Genomic DNA, 24791 nt, shown 5'->3' on the forward strand with positions numbered 1-24791 from the left:
TGAACAGGACTTCCAAGGTTGAAGTCAGCCTAGGATTCTTTTTTTTTTTTTTTTTTAAAGCGAATCATGGTGTAATGGAAAACGCACAGGACTTGTCATCAGAACACTGCCACTCTTGCCACTTGCTGGGTGTGCCACCTAACTGCCTCATGGGCCTCAGTTTCCTCAGCAGTTGAATGAGTGGGTTGAAGTAGATGCTCTCCAAGGCCCCTTCCCGCATTAAGAACTCGGATTTGGTCCAGAAGCTGTTCTGCCAACTCTGCTAACTGAAGAAACATCTGTGTTCCCAATTCAGTTCCCTTAAAATAGAACTCCTGCACGGAGACTTAAGTCCCCTTTGAAATGGATTTGTCCATGCAGATTTTGCAGACCAGAGACTTCTTAGGCTGGAGTTATACCTCCCTGGTGTTCATGACTCTTTCTGTAGCAGTGTCCTTACTGTGCAGTGTCCTCTTGATGGCCCATAGTAAAGAAAGATAGGATTCTTAGAGTTTAAAAATAAGAACGGCCCTCTTCAGGTAAGGAGAGACAACTGAAAGTATAATTGTGCTCTGGAAGGGTGGAAGGGTGGAAGAAGAAAAGTCACTGTAGTTCAGGTGGCACATCCCATTTCCACATCTCTCAATATTAATTCAACATTAAGATGCTATGTAAAGGAATTGTCACTGGGGGGCCTACCTTCCTGAAGGCAGCTGGCTTATTATCATGCACAGTGGGACAGATTACTACTTAAAGTCTTGTAATCAAGCTGTTGAATTTTTAAAAGACCCTCCCTGGTCCCAGGGGAGTACAAGGAAGCACTAAACACATGGAAGCTGTTTGCTGTAAACTTGCCTGGAACTCCCTGTGTTTACTCAGTGTGTTTTGTTGGTGGCAGGGTAAGCTCTTTCTAGAGTGCCTGTGCAGGATACCCTCCTACCTCCTACTTTGTGATTAAGAAAGCAGAGCTAGAACGTGCTTGACAGCCTTTGTACAATTTCCTTTCCACCCTTGTGATTTTAGAAGGCAGTCCCAAGAGATGGTGTCTTATGAAAGTGAAAAGGAAAGAGATGTAAAGGAATTTGCAAAAAGACACAACCATCAGCTATAGTTTAGCCAGGGATGTAAAAACCCAAGCTACTCTGTTGTACATTGAAGGTGTAAAAAAGGTGTGTGTGCGTGCATGCATGTGTGTGCACATGCACATTTCAGTTCTTCATTTGCCCCACCTATCCCCCGTCCCCCCAAAGCTAATATTCTAACCTGTTTATTATACTTATTCACTGTTGGTCTTATGTTTGAACAAAATGATTTTGTTTATCTCCAAAAAGCAATAAGGTGTCAGGACCATGTATTTTATTATAGAGGCACATAGCTACTTGTTTTAAGGGGTGCTTTGCCATTAAAACCATGGCAACATTTTCAAAGTGACTTATTGATCAATGTTTCCCCTGAGCACAGGCCAATTACAATATCACTAATTAAATGTCTCTCAAACACCTTTAATAGGAAAAATTCTTTGTAAGAGAAATATTTAGGTGAGGTATTTTTGCGGGAGAACTCTATTTGGCTTCCAAAAGAAAAATTAATAGCACAACATGTGATTTTAATATTCCGCACACCACAGTCCTAAAAAAAATTGTTTCCACTTTTTGCCTAAGACCGTCAGTATAATTTAATTTTTATATAGTTTATTGATCATATGGTCTGGATTACAGGGCACTAATATATTAAGAAGAGAGAGTTTTCTGTTTATTCTCTCACAGGAATATATACCAAGCCTCATCTAGTATCTGGAAAAAATAAAAGCTGATGTGCTATGTCAGTGTTATGTAAGTGGAAATATGCAAGTAGTTTAACTTGTTTCACATAACCTTTTTAGAACGTTAAATTCTTGGTGAAAAAGCAGAAGTCTACTCTTGTTTGAAAGCCAAGACAATCTGGTGTCAAATAACACCAGTGGGAGTTTACCTTTCATTGGACAGCTATCTTTACCGATTAATTGCTTTTAAATACAGTTACAAATCTGCATGATAGTTTTTCTGAAATTGATTTTGTTTTCCTTTTAATTAAGTAATATTTATCACCTCCTGGTTTTTGTACATTGATTGTGGTGTATGGGGTTACAGGAGAGCGACAGACGATTCCCAGGTAAGAAGGGAGGAACAATTATTGTCTTTCTAAGCTCTGTTAGTCTCTTTTTTTATATAAATTCATGTATGCATGCTTTAATGCAACCCCTATGAATAAATTATCTCCATTTTATAAACCAGAAACCATGTCTCAGAAAAGGGAAGGCTAGACTAACACTGAAGTCGATTTGAATTGATCCCCAATTCTCAGTTTAGCATGAGTGGAGTCCTTTCCCCACCTGAAGAATCTTGAAATTCAGGTTCTTATCAGAAAATTCTGAAGCTCGGTTTGCAGAAAGTTCTGCCTCTCCCGATTTCCCAGTTACCCATTTGCACCAAAGCAGAAAAATAAAGTTGGTCCCAGTCTTCCAGTCAGTGATACAGAATTTGGGTGGTCAGCAACCGTGCTATTTAATTTGGTTGCTCCACCACGTTTTTGGATGTTTTTTGATTTCCAACTAAATGGTTGAGCTAAAATTCTAGAACTGGTTCTATATATGGGATACATAGAGTCATCATTTATTATTATTTACTTTTAATAGTGAGAGAGGAGCAGCATGGTATAGTGAAAAAAAAGACACTTAGAGTCAGAAGCTTCAGGTTCCAGATTGGCCAGTGCCACTATCGAGTTGCATTGTGTGGATGAGTTGGTTTTCTGTGTGTCTCAGTTTTTTTCCATCTGCAAAATGACTGTGTGGGATTATGTCTATTGTTGCCATTAAACATGCGGTGACCGATTTTTAGTAGAGGCTTGACATTAGAGACTTGACATATGCTGAATGTCTACTTTATGCATCTACTCTGCTGAGCTCTTCATTATATATTAGCTCTGTGAATCATCACAAACTAGAGACAGGCATTATAGTCCTGTACTGCCACTGCACTGTACAGCTTTGGAAAAAGTCATTTAAATTTTCTGAGTCTCAGTTTCTTTACCATTGCAAAAAAGGGAAGGAACTAGACCATCTTTCAGTGTCCTTCTAGCTCTAACAATTTTATAAGTCTAGACTGGTAGATATTGTGATGTGGAAACCTACCCACTGCCCCTCTTAAACCATTTGTCATTAATTGAATTGTTATATATGTATGACCAAAGAATTAGTTGAAAATTAGCTTAAGTTGGTGTTAATTCTGGAGGGGAGGTAAGCACTGCTTTTACTAAGGTTAAGGCAATATGTTGAGAAACTGACTAGATTTTTCCTAGGCCGGATGTGTCCTTTCACCTGCTTCCTGAATTTACATATTTTCATTAATCAACCAGTAAATTGCCTAGCCAACCATCCTTCGTAGATTAAAATAAAGAAAAGAGTCTCGTTGGGTGCAGTGGCTTACTCCTGTAATCCCAGCACTTTGGGAGGCAGAGGCAGGAGGATTACTTGAGCTAAGGAGTTCGAGATCAGTTTGGGCAATATAGTGAGACCTTGTCTCTACAAAAAAATCAAAAATTAACCGGGCGTGGTGGTGCAAGCCTGTAGCTGTAGCCCAGCTTCTTGGGAGGCTGAGGCAGGAGGATGCCTTGAGACTAGGAGTTGGAGGCTGCAGTGAGCCATGATTGTGTCACTGCACTCCAGCCTAGGATCATTTAGTAGGTAAGCCCTGTTGACTTTTCTAGTATGATTAAAAACTTTTTATTCACTGTCCAAAATGGTTAGGGTTTTTTTTTTTTGAGACAGAGTCTTGCTCTGTCACCCAGGCTGGAGTGCAATGGCGTGATCTTGGCTCACTGCAACCTCTGCCTCCCAGGTTCAAGCGATTCTCCTGCCTCAGCCTCCTGAGTAGCTGGGACTACAGGCACGTGCCACCATGCTTAGCTAATTTTTTGTATTTTTAGTAGAGACAGCGCTTCACCATGTTAGCCAAGATGGTCTCGATCTCCTGACTTTGTGATCTGCCCGCTTCGGCCTCCCAAAGTACTGGGATTATAGGTGTGAGCCACCGTGCCAGGCCCCTTTTCGCTTTTAACCCTTTTGATTACCTGTCAATTTTAGATTCTTCCTTTATCCTTTCCTGTGCAGTTGTTTGGGCTAGGAAGCCCAGTTGGTCACAGCGTGATGCTAATGAGACCATAGTCAAGGGCTTCTTCCCTGCGTAGGCAGTTATATTTATGGAGAAACCCTGTCCTGTGTGTCAGTTCAATCCAGTACACATTATTTGAGGAGTAATACTTTGTTTTGGGGTTGCCTATTACACCAGTATTTCATAAACTCACCTAACATGGGGCCTATCTGGTATGAAATACAGATTCTCGGACTCTTCTCCAGGATATTCAGATTCAGCTGACTTTGAGCCAGGACCTGGGATTTTGTATTTTATAAACACTGCCAGTGATTCTTATCAGGCCAATTTTAGAATCATTATGTTGTTTAACAGCTGATATCTTAAGGGCAATTTAATTATGTAGTGGGCTTTTTGTCCCTGCACTGAATGTTCTGGCATTTTCTGCATTGTTAGGTTGTCTGTCCTTTTTTTGTTTGTTTGTTTGTGACCAGTGTACCTGTCTTTTTCAGTAAAGATAATCAAGTTTGCAAGAATTCTTCCTAATGGAAAATTACCCCTGGGTTCAGACCTGAAGGTGTCCTGTGTCTTTCAGTGCAAAGACTTGGTGTTATTTCTAATGCCAAGAGGCTAAAATCTTTATGTATTTTCTGGTTGTAAACCGAACTCTATGTAATTGAAGTTGCCAGCCATGTGACCCCTTTGGATAAATGAGGTGTTAATTTTAAATATTTTCTTTTGAGATATTGAAGTGTGTGCATGAGTGCAAGGTGAAGCAGGAATAAATTAGATTCCTAAATAGAGCCTTTAGAAGATAAAATAAGCTTGGCAAAGTAGTGTAGAAACAATACAAGCTTTGGATTTCCCCAAATCTGTGTTTGAATCCTGACATAAAGCTAACAGCCACCTTTTGCCAGCATGTAATTTGGGCAAAAATTATTTAACCTCCTCCAGGCTTCAGTTTCCTCATTTGTAAAATAAGCAAACCTGGTAATACCTGTTTGTTGTGAAACCCAGGTGAGATCATGGATCTGAAAGCATTTTGAAAAGTTCAAAATCACATTATCATTATCAGGTAGGAATGAAGTTGCTATTGTTCTTCATAGAGTCGAATTTTCATTTTCCTCCCAGTTCTCTTACTCCTCAATGGTGCTATAAAATCCTCTTTTATTTCTTGGCAGCAAAGTTGCCTGAACTATATTAAGGAAAAAAGTTCTGAGAAGAATCCCAAGAAAACACCAAGCAGAGTGGACACAAATGTTTTCCATTAGCTAAAGAAAAGCAGTGGCAGGTTTCCTGACCCTTTCTGGGAAAGTCAAAGTGCAGGAACCTCAATAGGCTTTGGTGGTTGCATTCTTCCCCTTTGAAAGGGAGAAGGCCATATTATCTTGAGAGAAAGACAGATATGCCTTAGGAAGGGTGAGAGAGAATTTAGACACATGGTCTGTTTTAGGGTCAACTCTCACTTGTGTCATTCGTGTCATTCAACAGCCCAGAGGAAAACCGAACTAAAAGAACAGCAAGGCCAGGTGTGGTGGCTCATGCCTGTAATCCTAGCACTTTGGGAGGCTGAGGCAGGTGGATCACCTGAGGTCAGAATTTCGAGACTAGCCTGGTCAATATGGTGAAACCCTGTCTCTACTAAAAATACAAAAATTAGCCGGGCATGGTGGCGTGTGCCTGTAATCCCAGCTACTCCAGAGGCTGAGGCAGGAGAATTGCTGGAACCCAGTTGGCAGAGGCTGCAGTGAGCCAAGATCACGCCACTGCACTCCAGCCTGGGTGATAGAGCAAGACTCTGTCTCAAAAAAAAAAAAAAAAAAAAAACACACAGAAATGATTGGAAATGATCGAAACGCTGGTCATCTAGGGGACCCTCTGTATTTGCTGAGGAAGGAAGGTACTGAGCTAGGCTACCATATTTATTATACGGGCCAATCATGTGGTATAGAGACGATCCTTTTTATAGATGAGGGAACTGTAGCTCAGAGATGTTAAGTAACTTGCACAAGGGTACCTAGCTAGAAAGCAGTCACCAACTTTTCCAGAGCTCTCGTCAGGTTACCTTGCTGCCCCACTTTTCAATTTGCAATTAATTGATTGCAATTAATGCAATCAAAGCAGTCTTTTTCATCTCTTTCCATTTATTTCAGTCTTAAGGGTATTATTGGGCAGTGGAGTAGACAGAGTAATACGTAAATAATTGCAAAACAGCTTAAAGCTTGATGAATAAGCTTCTCTGTAGACATAATAAAGAGAATACCATTGGAGCAATTCCTCATTGCCTAGATTCATGGAATCTTTAGAATTTGGAAGTACCTTGGAGATTTCATTATCAACGATACCAAGGTCATTTTTTAATGTCAGTTAGAAAAATAGGCCTTTTTGAGCTGGGGAAGGGAGAGAGGTGTGAGGGGAATAGCACGGGCTTTGGAGTCAGATTGCAGTTTGCTCACTATTATTAGCTATAGAAGCTTAAGCAAGTTCATTTGATCTCTGTGATGCCTCATAAATCCTCATTTACGAAATAAGATTCTGTGTGCACTGTGACGTGGTGGGGACGTGCCTAGTACAGTGCCCGGTGCATAGAGACACTCAAGAGGTAGTTGCTGCAGTCATTATCGTCACCACGTCCTAGACAATGCCCTTGGTTCACAAACCGGAACTAGAGGTCTTGGTTGGTCAGTAATTGTCCAGTGATAGTGAAAGAGCAGGACCTAGAACCAAGGTCTTGCCTTTCTACCATTCTGCTTTTTGGATGTGTACTTGTTGGTTTGAAATTTGATATTATTCACGAGGTAGAGTTCCCCAGAGAGCTCTCTCTCTTGCCTGCGTCAGTAGAAAACGGAACAAGACAAACAGGTTTAACTTTTAATCCATATCAGTGGATGTTAGCTGAGTGAAGCCAAAGATACATGGGGCAAATGTGAAGGACTAGGCAGTGTTTTGAAATATTACTTTTCTTCCAACTGGTATTTTTTCAGGAAAGTACTTCTTACCAAGATCACTACTGAATGATTTGAGCTGGAACAGGTGCCGCCTTTTTCAAATGATGTATCTCAGGGGAGAAAAAAGAGAATCCATGTTTTCAAAGGTTTTGCTTTTTATTTTATTTATGTATTTATTTATTTATTTTTGCTTTTTAAAAGCCTCTCAACAAACTCTCCTTATTCTCATGTGACTGAGGATGAAACAGTCTCGGATTAAACAGATTTCTCAAGGTCACGCATTAATTGTCAGTGCCAACATTCAAAAGAAGGCTAGGTCAGGTTCTTGAACATCCTTGTGAAACTATTCTTCTCTTAAGTCTGGGTTAAATTATAAATTATGATCTGCATTTAAATTCCCAAATTTAAAACAAACCAAACAAAACAACGCACTTCAGAGTCTTTTGGAAACCTTTGAAAGGAACTTGATTTCTGTGTGCTTTGAAAGTATATATTGCAATCAAGGTATTGGTGGTAAGTGTGTTTTTGAGGTTTGTCACAAATTAACAAAATTATATGCCTAAAGAGTTTTGCAGAGAAATGCAAATCATTGTAAGCGCCTTGTCATAATAAGTAGTGTGCTTTGGTTCCTGTTTATGTATCCCTAAAACACATAATACACATGATTACATTGACACGAAGGAAGCCATTCTCATTGATGGTTTCTTTATATCTGGCCCCCAAATTAGTTTGTGGTATCAATCAGTATAATTTCTAGAGAGCCTATTAAGCCTGTGTTTGTACCTGTCTTTCAGGTATAAGCCTTGTCTTCTGCAGATGATTCTTGAGCACCTACTATATGCCAGGCCCCAGGGTTTCCATGACCTTAAGGAATTCCCAGGCTGGTGAAAGTGAAACAGGCTTTTGCCTAATGACAAACACTATGTAAGTGATGACTTTGGAGCCTTAAGGAAGGGCCTACTCTAGTAGCACAGTGAAGAGTGATGAAGCTTGCCTGAGGGTGTGGAGCTGGGTCTTGCAAGATAAATAATAGCTCACAAGCCAGGAAGGGGGAGAAGGTATTGCAGCAGAGTGAAGCACAGGTGCTGAGACTTGGAAGCAGGGACCTATTTGGGAAGGGTGAGTAGCTGGAGGCTGGAATGTCAATATCGTGTGTTTGCACTGTGCGGGGGAAGAAAGGAGGACATTGGAGATGAGGCTGGAGAGATAGGTTAGATCTAGATTATGAAAGGGGACTGGGTATGGCAGGCAGCTAAGGAATTTGAGTTTTATTTTGGTGAACCAGGAGAGCAAATGAAGTTTTCTTTTTGTTTTTCTTTTTATTTTTATCGTGGAAGATTTCATAGAGAAACCTACTACCTAGGAGTGAAATTGCTGGGTCCTATGGTAACTCCACATTTACCTTTTTGAGGAACTGCCAAACTGTTTTTCATAGTGGCTGCACCATTTTAGAAATATCTAAAGGCGGCTGGGTGCAGTGGCTCATGCCTGTAATCCCAGCACTTTGGGAGGATGAGGCGGGCAGATCACGAGGTCAGGAGTTTGAGACCAGCCTGGCCAACATAGTGAAACCCCTTCTCTAACAAAAATACAAAAAATTAGCCAGGTGTGGTGGCAGGCGCCTGTAATCCCAGCTAATCAGGAGGCTGAGGCAGGAGAATCACTTGAACCTGGGAGGCAGAGGTTGCAGTGAGCTGAGAGAGCCATTGCACTCCAGCCCGGGTGACAGTGCGAGACTACATCTCAAGAAAAAAAACAAAAACAAAAAACTAAAGGCTAGTTACAATATGTAAGAAAAATACAATAGTTTTATAAAAGACCTTTGGAATGAACATGTTCATGAAAAGATTGGAGGAGGGAATTAATCTAATCTTATTTGGGTTTGGGAGAGATGACTGGATTTGAGGGTAGGCAACTGGGAGGCAGAGGAGCAAAAGACCAGTGGGGTGGCAAGTGCAAGCTGAACCAAGGGTACTGTGGTGGGAGCAGAGAGGGCTGGATAAGAAAGACATGACAGGGCCGGGTGCGGTGGCTCACGCCTGTAATCCCAGCACTTTGGGAGGCCGAGTCGGGTGGATCACAAGGTTGGGAGTTCAAGACCAGCCTGGCCAAGATGGTGAAACCCCGTCTCTACTAAAAATACAAAAAAATTAGCTGGGCGTGGTGGTGGGCGCCTGTAATCCCAGGCACTCGGGAGGCTGAGGCAGAGAATTGCTTGAACCCGGGAGGCGGAGGTTGCAGTAAACTGAGATTACGCCACTGCACTCCAGCCTGGGCGACAGAGCGAGACTCATCTCAAAAAAAAAAAAAAGAAAGACATGACAGGTACTTCCTGAACTCCAGGTTGGGAGCCTCTGAACTATGGTGAGGCCACTCCTTCCAGAAACACTTTAAATGCAGGTTTTATAGGAGATTTACGAAATCTATTAGTAAATGCTTCTTTATGTGCATAGCCTTATTATGAAGACGAGGCTATGAGTTATATATTCTTTTGTTGTTGTTCTGGACTTTTTAAGTTTCTCAAATGCCCCTTAAAATAAATGGGCTATAAATCCTCTTGGCTTAGAGAAAGGGTTTTTCCTGGGTTGCAAGGGTATTTTTTTCAAAGAGATTTATTGAGATATTCACATACTATGCAATTCATTTCTTTAAAGCACACGATTCATTGGTTTTTAGTATCTTTTTTTTTTTTTTTTTTGGTTTTTAGTATCTTCACGGTTAGGTAACTATCACCACAACCAATTTTAGAACATTTCATCACTGCAAAAAGAAACGATACCCACTAGCAATCACTCCGCATTTTTCCTCCACCTTCCCACATCTTACGGCAACCACGACTCCAATTTCTTTCTCCATAGATTTGCCTGTTCTGAATATTTCATGTAAGTATAATCATACAATATGTGGTCTTTCGTGACTGGCTTCTTCTGCTTGGCATACTGTTTTTAAGGTTCATTCATATTGCAGCATGTATCCTTCATTTCTTTTTATTGTCAAATAATATTCCATTATGTAGATATAACACATTTCATTTTTACCTTCACCACTTGATGAACATTTGGGTGATTTCCACTTTTTGGCCATTATGAATAGGGCTGCTATGAATATCCATATAAATGCTTTCAGTTCTCTTGGGACTATATACTTAGGAGTGGAATTCCTGGATCATATAGTAACTTCATGTTTACCTTTTTGAGGAACTGCCATACTGTTTTCTGTTGCGGCTGCATCATTTTAGAAATACCTTAAGATTGGGCCGGGTGCTGTGGCTTATGTCTGTAATCCCAGCACTTTGGGAGGCTGAGACGGGTGGATCACAAGGTCAGGAGATTGAGACCATCCTGGTTAACACAGTGAAACCCCGTCTCTACTAAAAATACAAAAAATTAGCCTAGCCGGGCATGGTGGTGGGTGCCTGTAGTCCCAGCTACTTGGGAGGCTGAGGCAGGAGAATGGCGTGAACCTGGGAGGCAGAGTTTGCGGTGAGCCGAGATCGCACCACTGCACTCCAGCCTGGGTGACAGAGCGAGACTCCGTCTAAAAAAAAAAAAAAAGAAATACCTTAAGATTAATGCAAATATGTAAGGGAAACAATGCCAGAATTTTCCTGAAGATTTGGAATTAACATATTCATAAAACCACTAAAGCGTCACTTTGTTGTTAGAGGGATTTTTCACAAAGAAACACGTTTTGAATCAGTTTAGTGGTGCCACTGGGTTTAAGATGAGTGAGCAGAGAACAATAAGCTGACTGGGAAATCGATGCTGGGTGGTCAGCTAGACTCGCTCACCCACTGAGTAGCACTTCCGCAAAGCAGGCTGTGACTGTGACTTACAGACTCTTGTCTCAGCAGAACAAAGAATGGATCTTCAGAGTACTTTGAAAACAGCTAAACATGCAAATAGTAAAACCTATATATCCCTAGGATCTGCTTTACAATATTTTAAAGGCATGAAATAGAAACCTATCTATTCAGTTCCTGATTAGGCTGATTTTTCACCCTTTTCCCCCACTCTGGATATATGGCTGTGTATCTGTAGTTGTCATCTTAGGAACTAAAATTACCATGTATCTTTTAGACTCATGGGCTGGATGCCAAGAAATATTAAAGAATATAAGACACAAATACAGATCCTGAATAATGAGTTGAGCTATAAATGCACTAAAAAATCAAGTTGTAAGTATGTGAAAATTAAACCTCAGATGTTACAAAAAGGTGAGGAAAAGGGATCCCCATTTATTGTTAGGTGCTTCACATGATATCTCACTTAAACTTTTTAATAACAGAATAAGGGAAATGTTTAAAACCTGGTTTTGCAGCTCAGAGAGGGTAAATGATTTGCCCAAGTTCTTACAGCTGATATGTATCGGGGCTGGAATTTGGACTCAAGCTTGACTAAATAATGACCATTGCTGACATTTATTGAGTGCTAGCTAGGTACCTCTCACCAGGTTAAGCAGCGTGTGTGCATTCTCTTATTTAATCCTCCCAATGAGCCTATAAAGTACTTGTTACTATTGTCTTCATTTTACAGAACTGAGGTAAGAGAGGTTAAAAATAACTTACCAAAGGTGGTGCAGTGAGTGAGTTTGAGAGGTGGGGTCAGACGTCTCCCTGGTGAGGTCACTCTTAACTACTAGGCCCTACTGCCTATATTCTCCATGTGTTTCTGAGTCCCACGCTTTTCTCCACTACTCCATGCTGGCTTTCGCATTGGCACCCCCTGAAGTGTTGTCCAAAATGAGTTGGACTAGTGGTTCTCTGGACCTGTGAAGGTCTGTTAGGTCAATCATGGGGCATCCTCTGCTATTTTCAGTACTTCCGAAATATCTAGGCATACTGAACTTTCACCAGTGATTAACTTGTCAAGCCTAACTCACAGCATCAGCCTCTGCCTAGACTAGTCAAAGTATCAGCATGCTGTGTTTGTGATGTGAATGACTGCTGTCAGTTCACTCTGGTCTTGTTTATTTCTGCTAATCATGAGATGAGACTGACACTTTTTGTGCTTTGATTAGCAAAAATAAATAAATGATGTGAAATATAGTTTACTTGGTAAGTACAGATGTGTTCTAGATGTGTCATAGAGGGGCAAGAATTAACTATGAGGGATTTTTGTTGGTGAAAAGGCTGGACACGCTAGAATGGACCATCAGCTCTGAATTTTGAGGTAAGGAAGACCACTGGGTCCTGGATCCTATAGAAGGCTTTCTAAAGAAAGGAGGGGCTTTAGGCCAGGCGCAGTGGCTCATGCCTGTAATCCCAAAACTTTGGGAGGCTGAGGCGGGCGGATCACCTGAGGTCAGGAGTTCGAGACCAACCTGGCCAACATGGTGAAACCCTGTCTCTAATAAAAATACAAAAATTAGCCGGGTGCGGTTGCGGGTGCCTGTAATCCCAGCTACTCGGGAGGCTGAGGCAGGAGAATCGCTTGAGCCTGGGAGGCAGAGGTTGCAGTGAGCCGAGACGGTGCCACTGCACTCCAGTCTGGGCAACAGAGGGAGACTCCGTATCATTAAAAAAAAAAAAAAAAAAAAAAAAAAGAAGGGACTTTAGGCCTTTTATCATTCACATCAGACAGTGGTAATGGGTCACTCTGTTTGTGACCCTTTTTGTGCCTTAGGCTCGAGCTACTGTCCTTGTGGTTTGGTGTAACCTTTAAGTCACATTGAAAGATTTGAGCTTCTCTGGTTAGTGGCTGCAGATGCAGCTCCTTCATTAAATGCAGTACGTGGAACTTCTACCAGTAGCCCCACAAATGACCCACATTGTTGTAAAGTTAGCAACCACTGACAGGAAGTGGCAGAAAGCGTCTCAGCCACACAGCAGATTTCATTAGACACTCTCCCAAAGTAGCTGTTTGGGTCAATTTGGCCTCTGTAGGTTTCTAGAGAAGAATGGCCTAATCCATTCTTTCTCATTGTTACATTTGTCTTGCTGTCATCTTAGCCTTAATGGATGTTTTCATTAGAAGCACAGTGTCTTCCTTGGAAGCAAGTGCACATATGATCAGAGAGAGGAACTTCCAGCAAGCTGAGATTTTAAAAATATTTCCAAAGTTGTTACCAACTTACTGGAGAATCTTTTGTTTATTGGGTTTGTCATTTAAATCTGTCTGGAGAGTAGCAGCTCCAGTGACACCGCAGGAGGGATGGTGGGCTGCACTCACCTTTATGACTGATTGCTTTGAAAGGTCAGCTCTATAGATGTTATATGAAAGCAGAATTCCTAGGGACTGGCTGGGAAATTAAAATATACTTCTTGAGTCAAAGCATTCAAAATACAGGGCTTTCAATTCGAGGGGAATAATAAGCTGTCTTGATTTTAGGTTTAATTTTCCTAAGGCTATTAATGGAGTTGAGGGACCTTTACTTATGATTTTGCCATAAATTTGTTGTTTGCAGTTGTGCTTGCCCTAGCTGTGAAATCCAAGGATTTATTATTAATTAATAATTCCTTTTACTGAACAATTCTACCAAATGATAACATTTGCATCTGAGAGTTTGAATTTATATATTCTTTCTTGCCTCAATTAATTTTTCTCATTGTAGATCTCCAGTTACTTAGTCCCTCAAAGCAAACAAAACATCAGTACCACCACATGCAAAGTGTCATTGTTCACATGTCAGTTGGAACAAAGCTGGGAAACTAACCTTTTTGAGCACTGACAGTATAGTCAGACACATCCACGAATCTCATCAAATCATACAAGCCTGAACGGGAGGTATTCCTCTAACTGATTTTATAGATGAGACAGTCGTTGTGCAGAGAGATTGAGGGGCTTGCTCAGGATCTTGGGACTAGAAAATGGTGGAGCTTGTAGGCTATGAGCCAACCAACACCTATGCTCTTTCCTCCAAGAATTAAGATTGCAATTTGAATTTTCACTATTAGTTTCAATAATGAGCATATGAAGAAAGCAAGCAAGTCAGAAAATTTAAAAATGAAATTATCACGCCTTGTAAAGTGTTCAGATCTGACTTGAAGTTTAAAGTCTTTTGTCCATTTCACTATTTCCTGTTTCTTTGTAAATCACTAGAGGATAGAAGTGAACTCCAAACCTTTACACTGGAAGGGAGAGGCATGAACTTTACTGAATACTTAATATATGGCAGGTAGTGAGCTAGGGGCTTTTCATACATTATTAACTCACTTGGATTTCACAACAACACTATGAAGGTGGAGGTTGAAGTTCATTCTGTTTTTCTCAGAACTTGGTCAGCAATGTCTATGGCAGTCCTCATTGATGGGTTGGTGACACACTGTTAATAATTCAGCTAATCAGTAGCAGAGGTCATTTACTAACATTTCAGGGAAAATGCTCTGCTAGAATCTGCTTTGAGCTGGTCACTTGGGCCATGTATCCACTTTTACTGAAAATATATCAGAGGGAATCTCAGTTCCAGTTCTGTAGAGCCTTAGAAGAAAAGGTCAGGAGCTATGGTAGGAGAATACTTGGCCAATTTTCTACAGAAATGGAATATCTTTTCTGCAGAGAGATAGCAATATCAGATTGTATTGTTAATTCTTCTTATCAGTCTTCTCCAAAGGAGTTAAAAAGCCAGGGAAACGAAACATTTTGAGTGAAGGAATCTGCACTTTGGAAAACGCTCCGTGTATTTCCCAGGCTATTGTAGGGCTCCTATTCAGTTGGGATTTGAATGGTGGTGTGATTAGCATGAAAGCAAGTGTATAAAGTAGGTCTTTTCTCCCTTTCCTAAAAGAAGTTTTGTGGCATTTCTTTTTCTGACAGAGTTGGCATGAAGCTTTGACAAACACAGACCCATGGAAAAGTTAAATAGGACTTAGAGTAGGTCCATTTTGTACAGATCCTTCACACTTAGAATGCAGAGCAGGAAAGCAGCTGGCAAGAGGCCCCTCAAACCGTAGGAATCATAGCAAGGGCTCTTCCTCCACTGTGGACCAAAGATGAATAGGAAACACCCACAAGACCAATGGGAAAGTATATCCTGGGCTGTTGATCATTTTCTCTATTACCAGAAAATGACAGATAAGCACATGCCTGTGAGTCCTCTGCCTATCTTATCTCTCTCCCAGTATTTGTGGAGATAAATACAAAGTGCTGAGGGAAAGTCTAAGAAATATAAGAGGTGGAACCTGCCCTAAGGAAGAAGGTGACAAGATGAGAAGATGGACACACAGATGGAAAAAACATGGCCAGGTGTCATGAGCTGATAATTAAATGCAATTTTAAAAATATAGAGTCTAAGAGATAGCTTGATGCTGATCTTGCCTCCAGTCTCAGCTTTGCTGTATTAGCTGAGTGACCTTGGGCAAATGTTTTCTACTTTACGAATGTTAAAATGGGGGTGATGATTTGTTCCCTGCCTACCTCACAGAGCTTTTGAGACCAAATGGTATAGTATTCCACAGGTATAGAAAAATGTTTTGCAACTGCAAACTCTTGTTTGTACAATGAATATTTTTTTTTTGGTTTCTGAATTTGCTCTCTCTTCTCCATATTTCCTTTTTTGACTCCATTTTAGGCACATGCTATCATTTACCCAGATCTAAAAAAATGTCTTTACATATTTTATTTCTAGGTTGATAGTCTCTCCTCCCCCATGTATTCTTTATGCAGTGAGTCTACAGGGTCATTTGTTACAACTACAATCCCGATCACATAGGCCTGTCTCTTCAGAACAGGACTTTCTGACCCCTTGTTGACTACAGAATCCATTTCTCAGCGTATTTGAGACTTTTCAGAATCTAACCCTAACCAAACCTTTCAATTTCTTGCTTCTCATCCCCTCTACCCTACTCTCCCCCAACCCCTTCACACCCTTCTCCCAGACATCTCCACTCTGGGGCTATTCCAGGTCCTTTTCTACCATGCCATTCTTTCTCTTTGCTTGGTATGTGCTACTTACTTCCTTTTTTTTTTTTTTTTTTGAAACAGAGTCTTGCTCTGTCACCTAGGCTGGAGTACAATGGTACGATCTTGGCTCACTGCAACCTCCGCCTCCCAGGTTGACGTGATTCTCCTGCCTCAGCCTCCCAAGTAGCTGGGATTACAGGCGTGTGCCACCACGCCCGGCTAATTTTTTTATTTTTAATAAGGGCAGGGTTTCACCATGTTGCCCAGGCTGGTCTTGAACTCCTGACCTCAGGTGATTCACCCGCCTCGGCCTCCCAGAGTGCTGGGATTACAGGCGTGAGCCACCATGCTCGGCCAAAAAAGAAGTTACTTACCTCTTGATAGTCACTTCAAATCCTGCCTGCCTCCTCTCTGAAATCTCTTCTAAATAGATTTTGAAGTCCTTGTACATAATAGGTGCTGAAAAATTTTCATTGAAAAAAAGTATTTAAAGATATTTTAGAAAATATAAACAAGAAGTAAAAAGAAAAATAAAAATTTTGTTGCCTATAATACCACAGTCCTGAGGTAGCCACTGGTACAGTTTATCTTTTCTATAAATAGATGAATTATTATTAAGTATAATTATAAAGCTAAACACTGGGTGCTTAAGGCCTGCTTCCTGTAAGTCAGTGTGATGAAATGGAAAAACCCTTTTACTCGCTAGAGTTTGCATCAGTCAATAATAAAGTATTAACTAACCTGAGAGAATTGAGAATATGTAACTAACTTAAGAACAGCTAGGTATTTTACATTCAGTTTTGCATTCACGTAGTATTTTGAACTTGTTTAACAAACAAAATTTGTGCTAACCATGATAGCTTCTATTAAAAAAAAAATTCTAACCTACCCTAAAAGCTAGGGCTGTATTTAGAAGGCGTTACTTTTTTCATCCTCCTGTCTTGCCTTAAAGAGGGCTCTGGGCCAGGTGCAGTGGCTCACGCCTGTAATCCCAGCACTTTGGGAGGCTGAGGTGGGCGGATTACAAGGTCAGGAGATCAAGACCATCCTGGCTAACATGGTAAAACCCCATCTCTACTAAAAATACAAAAAAAAAAAAAAAAAAAATTACCCAGGCATGGTGGCAGGCGCCTGTAATCCCAGCTACTTGGGAGGCTGAGGCAGGAGAATGGTTGAACCCAGGAGGCGGAGCTTGTGGGCCGAGATCAGGCCACTGCACTCCAGCCTGGACGACAGAGGAGGACTCCGTCTCAAAAAAAAAAAACAAAAAACAAAACAAAAAAAGGGCTCTGAATGGGGAGAGGAAAACCCCCTGAAGGGAAAACATAGGCAAGGTGGGAGACAAGAAATCTGAGTTTACATCTTAACTTTGTTACTAACTGCTATGGTCTGAATGTCTGTGTTCCTCCAAAATTCATATCCTGAAACCTAATCACCAAGGTGATGGAAGGTGGGGGGGCTTTAAGAGGTAATTAGGTCATGAGGGCAGAATGCTGGTGAATGGGATTAGTGCCCTTATAAAACAGGCCTGAGGGAGCTTTTTAGCCCCTCTGCCCTTCCATCATGTGAGAACACAGCTAGAAGGGGCCATCTTTGAAATAGAAAGCAAGCCCTCACCAGACACTGAATCTATTGGCACATACTTTCAGTGATGCTGAGTTTATTCCATGGAGGCAGTTCTAATTGTTTAAAAGGTTATGTTGATATAAAATCAACCTTCCCATAATTTTAACCCAGCATCAGCTATGTTTGGTACAGTTTTGGTAGTTAGTAGCATTAATAATAGTGTCTATCAATTTTATAATTAAAAGCACCTGAATAAATGGTGGTGATGAGTCATTTCAACAAATATGCATTGAGCACCTTTAATGCACCAGGTTCTGTGCTTGGTGTTGAGGTCTAATGATGAGTGGGGAGAGGTTTCAGTCCTTGAATCTTCTGGAGTAGATGTTGGGCAGGTGCAGTTCTAGAAATACAATGTATACTCTGTATAGAGGTAGCTGAGTTGAAGGGATTATTAACACTATGTTTGAGGGGTTCTGGGGGAAGGCTTCTGAAAGTGGTAACATCACAGTTGTTTGGACAGGCAAATTAGTAGAATGCTTTTAGGCACCATTGTCAAGGAAGGGACTGCACTGAAGAATTCCCTTTGGCAGAATGGTTTCTTTGCCTTAGCTCTGCCCAGTACCAGTGACTGTCCTTTAGAATAATCTTAGAATACAGGAGATGAAGGGGCCAAGCATCAAAAGTTCTTCCTTCCTCATCCCCATTTTCCAGATGGGAAAACTAGGCTCAGAGAAATTAACTGTCTTGAAAAATGAGTAAAATATAGAGAAAACTTCTTCCTTCCTCATCCCCATTTTCCAGATGGGAAAACTAGGCTCAGAGAAATTAACTGTCTTGAAAAATGGGTAAAATACAGAGAAAACAAAACTCTTACCTTGTGCAGGTTCAAGTTCAAATCCAGTAAATACCATAGTTTAAAGCATCCCTTTACACAATGGATTTGGTTATTTTGCAAATCAGATATTAGCCCCATGTGTCAGTAATCTGCAGTCATTTGTACCTTAACGTAAAATGCCAAAGCACAGTAATACGTTCTTAGTGTAAAAAAAAAAAAAAAAAAAATTCAAGGCTGGGTGTGGTGGCTCACACCTGTAATCCCAGCATTTTGGGAGGCCGAGGTGGGAGGATCACTTGAGCTCAGGAGTTCAAGACCAGCCTGGGCAACATAGTGAGACCTAGTCTCTTAAAAAAAAACTATTAACCATACGATTATGTTTAAAAGGAATAGCCCCTTGCTTACTGTTCCTCTAAATTCCACTCCCCAGAGGCATCTATTGTTAACAGTTTTTGGTTCTGCTATCCTTATTTTGAATGCACAGGTATTCTCATTGATAACTACCTTTATCCATATTAGTCTCCTTGCTTCCTGGAAGCAACACACAGAAATCTGTATTCCAGCCTTTGTTTATGTTCTTTCCTCTGCTAACACACCCACTCCTTCTTCTCTGCCTATACGAAGAGTATCCATTCTTTAAGCTGGGTTCTGCTCACCCTACCCCCTCACTACTCCAACCTGAGGTAATTTCACCTCCTAATCTCAAGCCATTCCAGCTCTGGCACTAGTTAGTGACCTTAAACAAGTCACTTGCACTCTGTTGGTTTAAATTTTCTTCCCTAAATAATGAGGCAGTTGAATTAAATGGTCTTTCAGAACTGCAGAGGGCATCAAGTATAAAAGACTCTAGGACAGTGCCTGATAGTTGGAAGTCTTGACTGTTGAATTAACCCTGTCACAAGGTGCAAATAGGAGGAAAGATGAAGAGAATTACCACCACGAGTTACCACAGTTTTAACCCAGAATCAAAGTTTTGAAGTTTAGGAGACAGTGGAACACAGTGGAAAGAGGATATGTCTTAGAGCCAGACAGTTCTGGGTTCCGATCCTGGCCCTATCACTTGGTAGCTTATAACCTGGGTCAAGTGTTCTAGTAAACTTCAGTTTCCTCACCTGTAAAATGGAGACAATGATTTCTACTTTACAGGTGTCTGGAGAGAAAAAAAATACCTCACAGACAGTGGGCTCTTTGACATGAATATACGCTGACCCTTAAGTGTTTAGAAACTGTTATCTGTCTTAAATAATTGGCAAGCTTTGGGACAAATAAATGCATAAGAGAGTGCTACCTGGGTTTATAAAATGTGTAAGTACAAAGTATGGATTAGACATAGTTTATCTGATCTTTGAAAAGTTACCTTGGAGTCCTGCCAGAGAAACATATGGCAGCTGCACAGATGGAGCTACCTTTGCATTTGTGCTTACTAAAGCATGTGTTTTCCAGTTGGGAAGGAAGATGCCGGAAATTTGTCTTTAATGCATTCCAGTGTTGGGAGATGAAACCTACCTGAGAGATTGAGCAGAGCTTATTAACCAATATCATTTCAAGTTGATTGAAACTATCATCTTAATTAAATACCAGAGAACAAGAAGTTCTCAGTCTTCTGGTAGCAATGAAAGACCAATCTGAAGTTGTTTTTGCAACTCTTAAAATAATACTCCCTCTCCTCCCTCCCGTGAAAAGAGTTTCTTAGCTATAGACATGCCCTCACATTGAGGTTTCTGAAAGCTGTTAAGGACCACAAACCTGCTGGCAAAGCCTTCTGCTGCCAAGGCATCGGAGTTCTCAAAAGCAAGGGGGTTCAAGCTCAGGATACGCTGATTTGGAAAGAGAGCCCAAACAAAGGGCCTTTTGAGGCAGGAAACTGGGCTTTGGCTGCAGCACAGAGCAATATGGGGTTGGAAAAGTGCCCCGGGGACTTGCAGAGAAGAAGGACTATGAGATCGATGGAGGAAGTATAAGGTTTCTCCATACAGTGAGGGTTTAGATTTCAAAACCCTCGAAAGTTGGTTTCAGAAGCTATCTTTCCTCTGTCAGCTTCACCAGCATGTCTATAAAATGTGGACTTGACAACGTTATATGTCTTTGAGCAGAAAAGGGAAATGATCCGTGGAGGTACATACACATAACCATTCTAGTAAAGATGTCTGACCTGAAAGCCAGTGGTTTTCTTACAAGACCCAAAGCAACTGCATTCATTAGTGCATTCATTCACCCACTTAATTATACATGTATCAATTGCCTACTATATGCCAGGTTGACAGAGCTATGAAGTTAAAAGACACAATTCTATCAATTCTGATTCAGCTCAAAGAACTCAAAATCTAGTTGATCAAAACTGGAGGATTGAAGTAAAGGAGACAATCTTTCTTTCTCTTCCTTTCCTTTTGTTTTCTTTTTCTTTTTCTTTTGAGAAGGAGTCTCGCTTTGTCGCCAGGCTGGAGTGCAGTGGCGCGACCTTGGCTCACTGCAACCTCCGCCTCCCAGGTTCAAGCGATTCTCCTGCCTCAACCTCCCAAGTAGCTGGGGTTACAGGTGCCTACCACCACGCCCAGCTAATTTTTGTATTTTTAGTAGAGATGGGGTTTCACCATGTTGGCCAGGATCGTCTTGATCTCTTGACCTCATGATCCACCGGCCTCAGCCTCCCAAAGTGTTGAGATTACAGGCATGAGCCACCACACCCAGCCTCTTTCTCTCTCTCTCCTTTTCTATCTTTCTTTCTTTCTCTCTCTCTTTTTCTTTCTTTCTCCCTCTCTCTTTCTTTCTTTCTCCCTCCCCTTTCCTCCCCTCCCTTCTTTTTCTTTCTTCTCTCACTATGTTGACCAGTCTGGCCTCAAACTCTTGACCTCAAGCAATCTATCCACCTCAGCCTCCCAAAGTGCTGGGATTACAAGCATGAGCTACTGCACCTGCCTGCCCAGGGACAGTCCTTCTTGACAAATACTTCACACTACATTCACCTATACTGACCCTCCCTGAACCACCCAGACCAGTTTTTAAATTCAGCCTTTCCTGAAGTGAAACTTTTTTTTTCTTTTGAGACAGGGTCTCAAAAACCCAAGTCATTTTTTACACTAGCATAAAAATGTTGCTTTTTTTCTAAAGGCAAATTCATTTATCATTATTGATAATGATAAATTTAAACTATACCACGTAACTATACCACCTAAGATTTAAACTATACCACCTAAGATTTGGAAAAGACAGGGAACATCACTCATAATCTACCACAAATACTATTGCCATTTTGGCGTATTTCTTTTTACTCATGTTGATTTTCTTTCAGTTATTAGGTATATATACATATGATCATCTATGTTCTAATAGTCTTCATAATTAAAATTATTTTATCATTACTTGATCAATGACCCTTTAACATCATTCATAATTAAGTATTCCTGTATCTTTGTGTAATCTCACCTCTATATATAGCTCTGTAACCAAATTCCCCCATTTTATAGGGACACCAATCATATGGGGTTACAGCCCACCCTAATGCCCTCACTTTAACTTGATTACCTCTATAAAGACCCTATCTCCAAATAAGTTCATACTCTAAGGTGCTGGGGGTGACCACTTCAACATGAATTTGGTGGGAGAGGGCACAATTTACCTTTAAACCTCTTCTCTCTACCCCTCAAATTATGTGTGAGGAAATTGAGGCCCAAGCCAAGTAGTTTGATTTGAATTTAGGCCTGACTCTAAAATGGTACATTTTCATCACATCCTGTTTCCTGCTCATGAGTAGAAAATACTGTGAACCAGGGGGAAAAAAAAATGTCTTCCTTGATCTGAATTTGATTAGTGTGAGACTGTTTGATGGTTATTAACTGCTAAATTTAACTAAGTTTGGCCAGTTGAAGCCTGCATCATCATGTTATTTAAAAAGCAGGTTAAGCACACACACTAGACTTGCCTAAAACTTTTTATTGAATTTAAAGTATGTGGCTCACACCTGTAATCCCCAGTGATGTGGGAGGCTGAGGCAGGAGGATTGCTTGAGCTTAGGAGTTCAAGATCAGCCTTGGCAACATAGCGAGACCTTGTTTCTACAAAAAATTAAAAAATTAGCCAAGCATGATGGCCGTTGTTAAGCATGTTTCACAAATTGTTCCATTCAGGGACACAGTGACCTAGAGGCTAACTGGCATGCCAATAATTCCCTGGTAATTGGACCACATTCCATAGTAAAAGTAGGCAGTGTTGGATACTTATCATCAATTTTTCTCTTGTTTCTTCATCTTGGGTTTTTGGGTGTTTTTGTTGGTTTGTTTGTTTGTTTTTGGTTTTTTTTTTTTTTTTTGAGTGTTTGGCCTTCCTTCTCCTGCATAAGTGATTATGGCACATTGCACACACACACCCCAACAGGCACTAGGGAAGGCCAGAACCAGTATAACAATAACAAGCTAATGTAACCAGCCAGCCCATGGTCCTTACGGTGTCCATGTGCCTGGGACAGACAAAAGTCCCCGGGGAAGTCGGTAAGCAGGAGGGATTGGATGGGGCCGGTTCAGCTGCTTCCATGATGGAGGAGTGGAAATGGCAACAGCACTGGTTTCAGCCCTAACTGAGATTGAAGCCTGTGAGTGTTGTTCCTCGGAGTTGTGCAGGGCATGGCCAACTCTGTCCCTTTCCACTAAGTATCATTTGGCAAATTAAAACTCCTTTTCTTAATTTCCTCACATGAATACAAAATAGCATTTGAACTGTGATCACCACATATACCCCATTGCTCCTAAGTCTGTGCTCTGTTCATTGTAGGTGCTTCATAAATATTTATTGGGAAAAAAAATGAATGAAAGGAGAGTGAAAAATACTGTGGAACAGAGATAGGGATTGACTGAGTGTGAAGTGAACTTGGGAAGTTCCAAGACACATTTTATTTAAACCAATGTGGAGTACGAAGAAAATCCCCAGTTATTTTTCTTTAGCAGGAAATAATGGAACATTGAAAAGACATTGGTATCTTTAAAACTCTACATAGGCTGTTTCCCCTGCCTGCTTTAAAGGGAGGGAAATACTCTCACACAGAGACAAAGAGCCACCCTAGTCATCTTTCTTTATTCCAATGTATTTTGAGAGAAGACCATGAATAATAACAATACTTTCCATGGATTGAGTATACTTTATATGTGACACTGTATTTCTTTTTTTTTTTTTTTTTTTTTTTGAGATGGAGTCTTGCTCTGTCGCCCAGGCTGGAGTGCAGTGGCACAATCTCCACCTGTAGCTGGGACTACAGGTGCCCGCCACCATGCCCGGCTTATTTTTTATATTTTTAGTAGAGTCGGGGTTTCACCATGTTAGCCAGGATGGTCTCTATCTCCTAACCTCATAATCCACCCGCCTTGGCCTCCCAAAGCGCTGGGATTACAGGCGTCAGCCACCGCGCCCAGCCATGGCACTGTATTTCTAAACTTCACAGTAACCCGTTAAGATTGATTCTAGCTTGTTTTACAGATGCCATAGAGAGGTTAGCAGCCTGCTTAATGTCACAGGACTGAAAAAAAGGTAGATCTAAGCTTTAAGCTTTAAACACAAATCTATTTGACCCCAAAACCTGTGCTTTTTCTGCTATCCATATTCTCAATCATCCACTCAAGTCTCATAAAAAAAAAAAAAGCCAAAGTGGAGGGAAAAAGCCAAAGGCTTGATGACTTTCATAATACGTGGTCAGTATGTGAAATAAATAATGGATCTCTTTATGGGCCAAGACAACACTTGTCTCTTTCCTTCTTACAGAAGGCACATCATTCCATATTAATAAGAGTAACATTTACTGAGCATTTTCTGTGTGCCAGGCATTGCATGAACCTTCTTTGCACACTCTGTTTTATTCCTCCCACATCACTGTGAGAGGTTAGTCGGCTTGTTTTAGGTTAAAATTAGGACCCAAGTGTATCTGACTCCAAAATCCACATACACAGCTGTATACATGCTACTGTTTGCCATTGTACGTCAGTTGCCAGTGGATAGATTGCCTTTCTCTGGCTATTTAGTTCGAATTTCGTCTTAGGTATGGTCCTGAATATATGTGTTAAGATAACCTGAGGGAGTCTACGTAGGGAAACTCCAGCAATGAGTTTCAGAGAGGTGTTTGAAGGAAAGAGGCAACCAGCCCCAGATGCTCTTGGAGAGCAGGCAGTGTTTATTTGAGCTGTGCTGTCCAGGACCTGGTGTGGTGTCATGGCTGTGAGAGGCCTTAATGCACCTCATTCAGGGTGGATGGGATGTGTCTCAAAGTGCAGAAGGCTTTTCCTTGGGAAGGTGGTTGGTCACACCTGGGTTAGCAGGAGCCAGCTGACTAAAGCTCCCATACCCCAGTTTATCTTCCACATGTCTGGCTAGCAGGGTGTACTTGCTAAAACACAGCCTTGCCGTGCCACTCCCTTCCCCAGACATAGTCATATTTTGAGTCCCTGCTGGGATATCCAGGACTGTGGAGAGGATAAATATTAAACATTGGTCCTGCAGCTAGGAAATGAGTCTTGTT

The 24791-nt window shown here is 41.1% G+C and overlaps 1 protein-coding gene across 1 annotated transcript in view; it reads left to right on the forward strand.

The window, feature by feature from the left end:
• PLPP3 (phospholipid phosphatase 3) overlaps positions 1 to 24791 on the forward strand; it is an 85415-nt gene that overhangs the window by 1708 nt on the left and 58916 nt on the right. The window lies entirely within an intron of this gene.

Source organism: Pongo abelii, chromosome 1 (genome assembly GCF_028885655.2).
Source record: "Pongo abelii isolate AG06213 chromosome 1, NHGRI_mPonAbe1-v2.0_pri, whole genome shotgun sequence".
NCBI lineage: Eukaryota > Metazoa > Chordata > Mammalia > Primates > Hominidae > Pongo > Pongo abelii.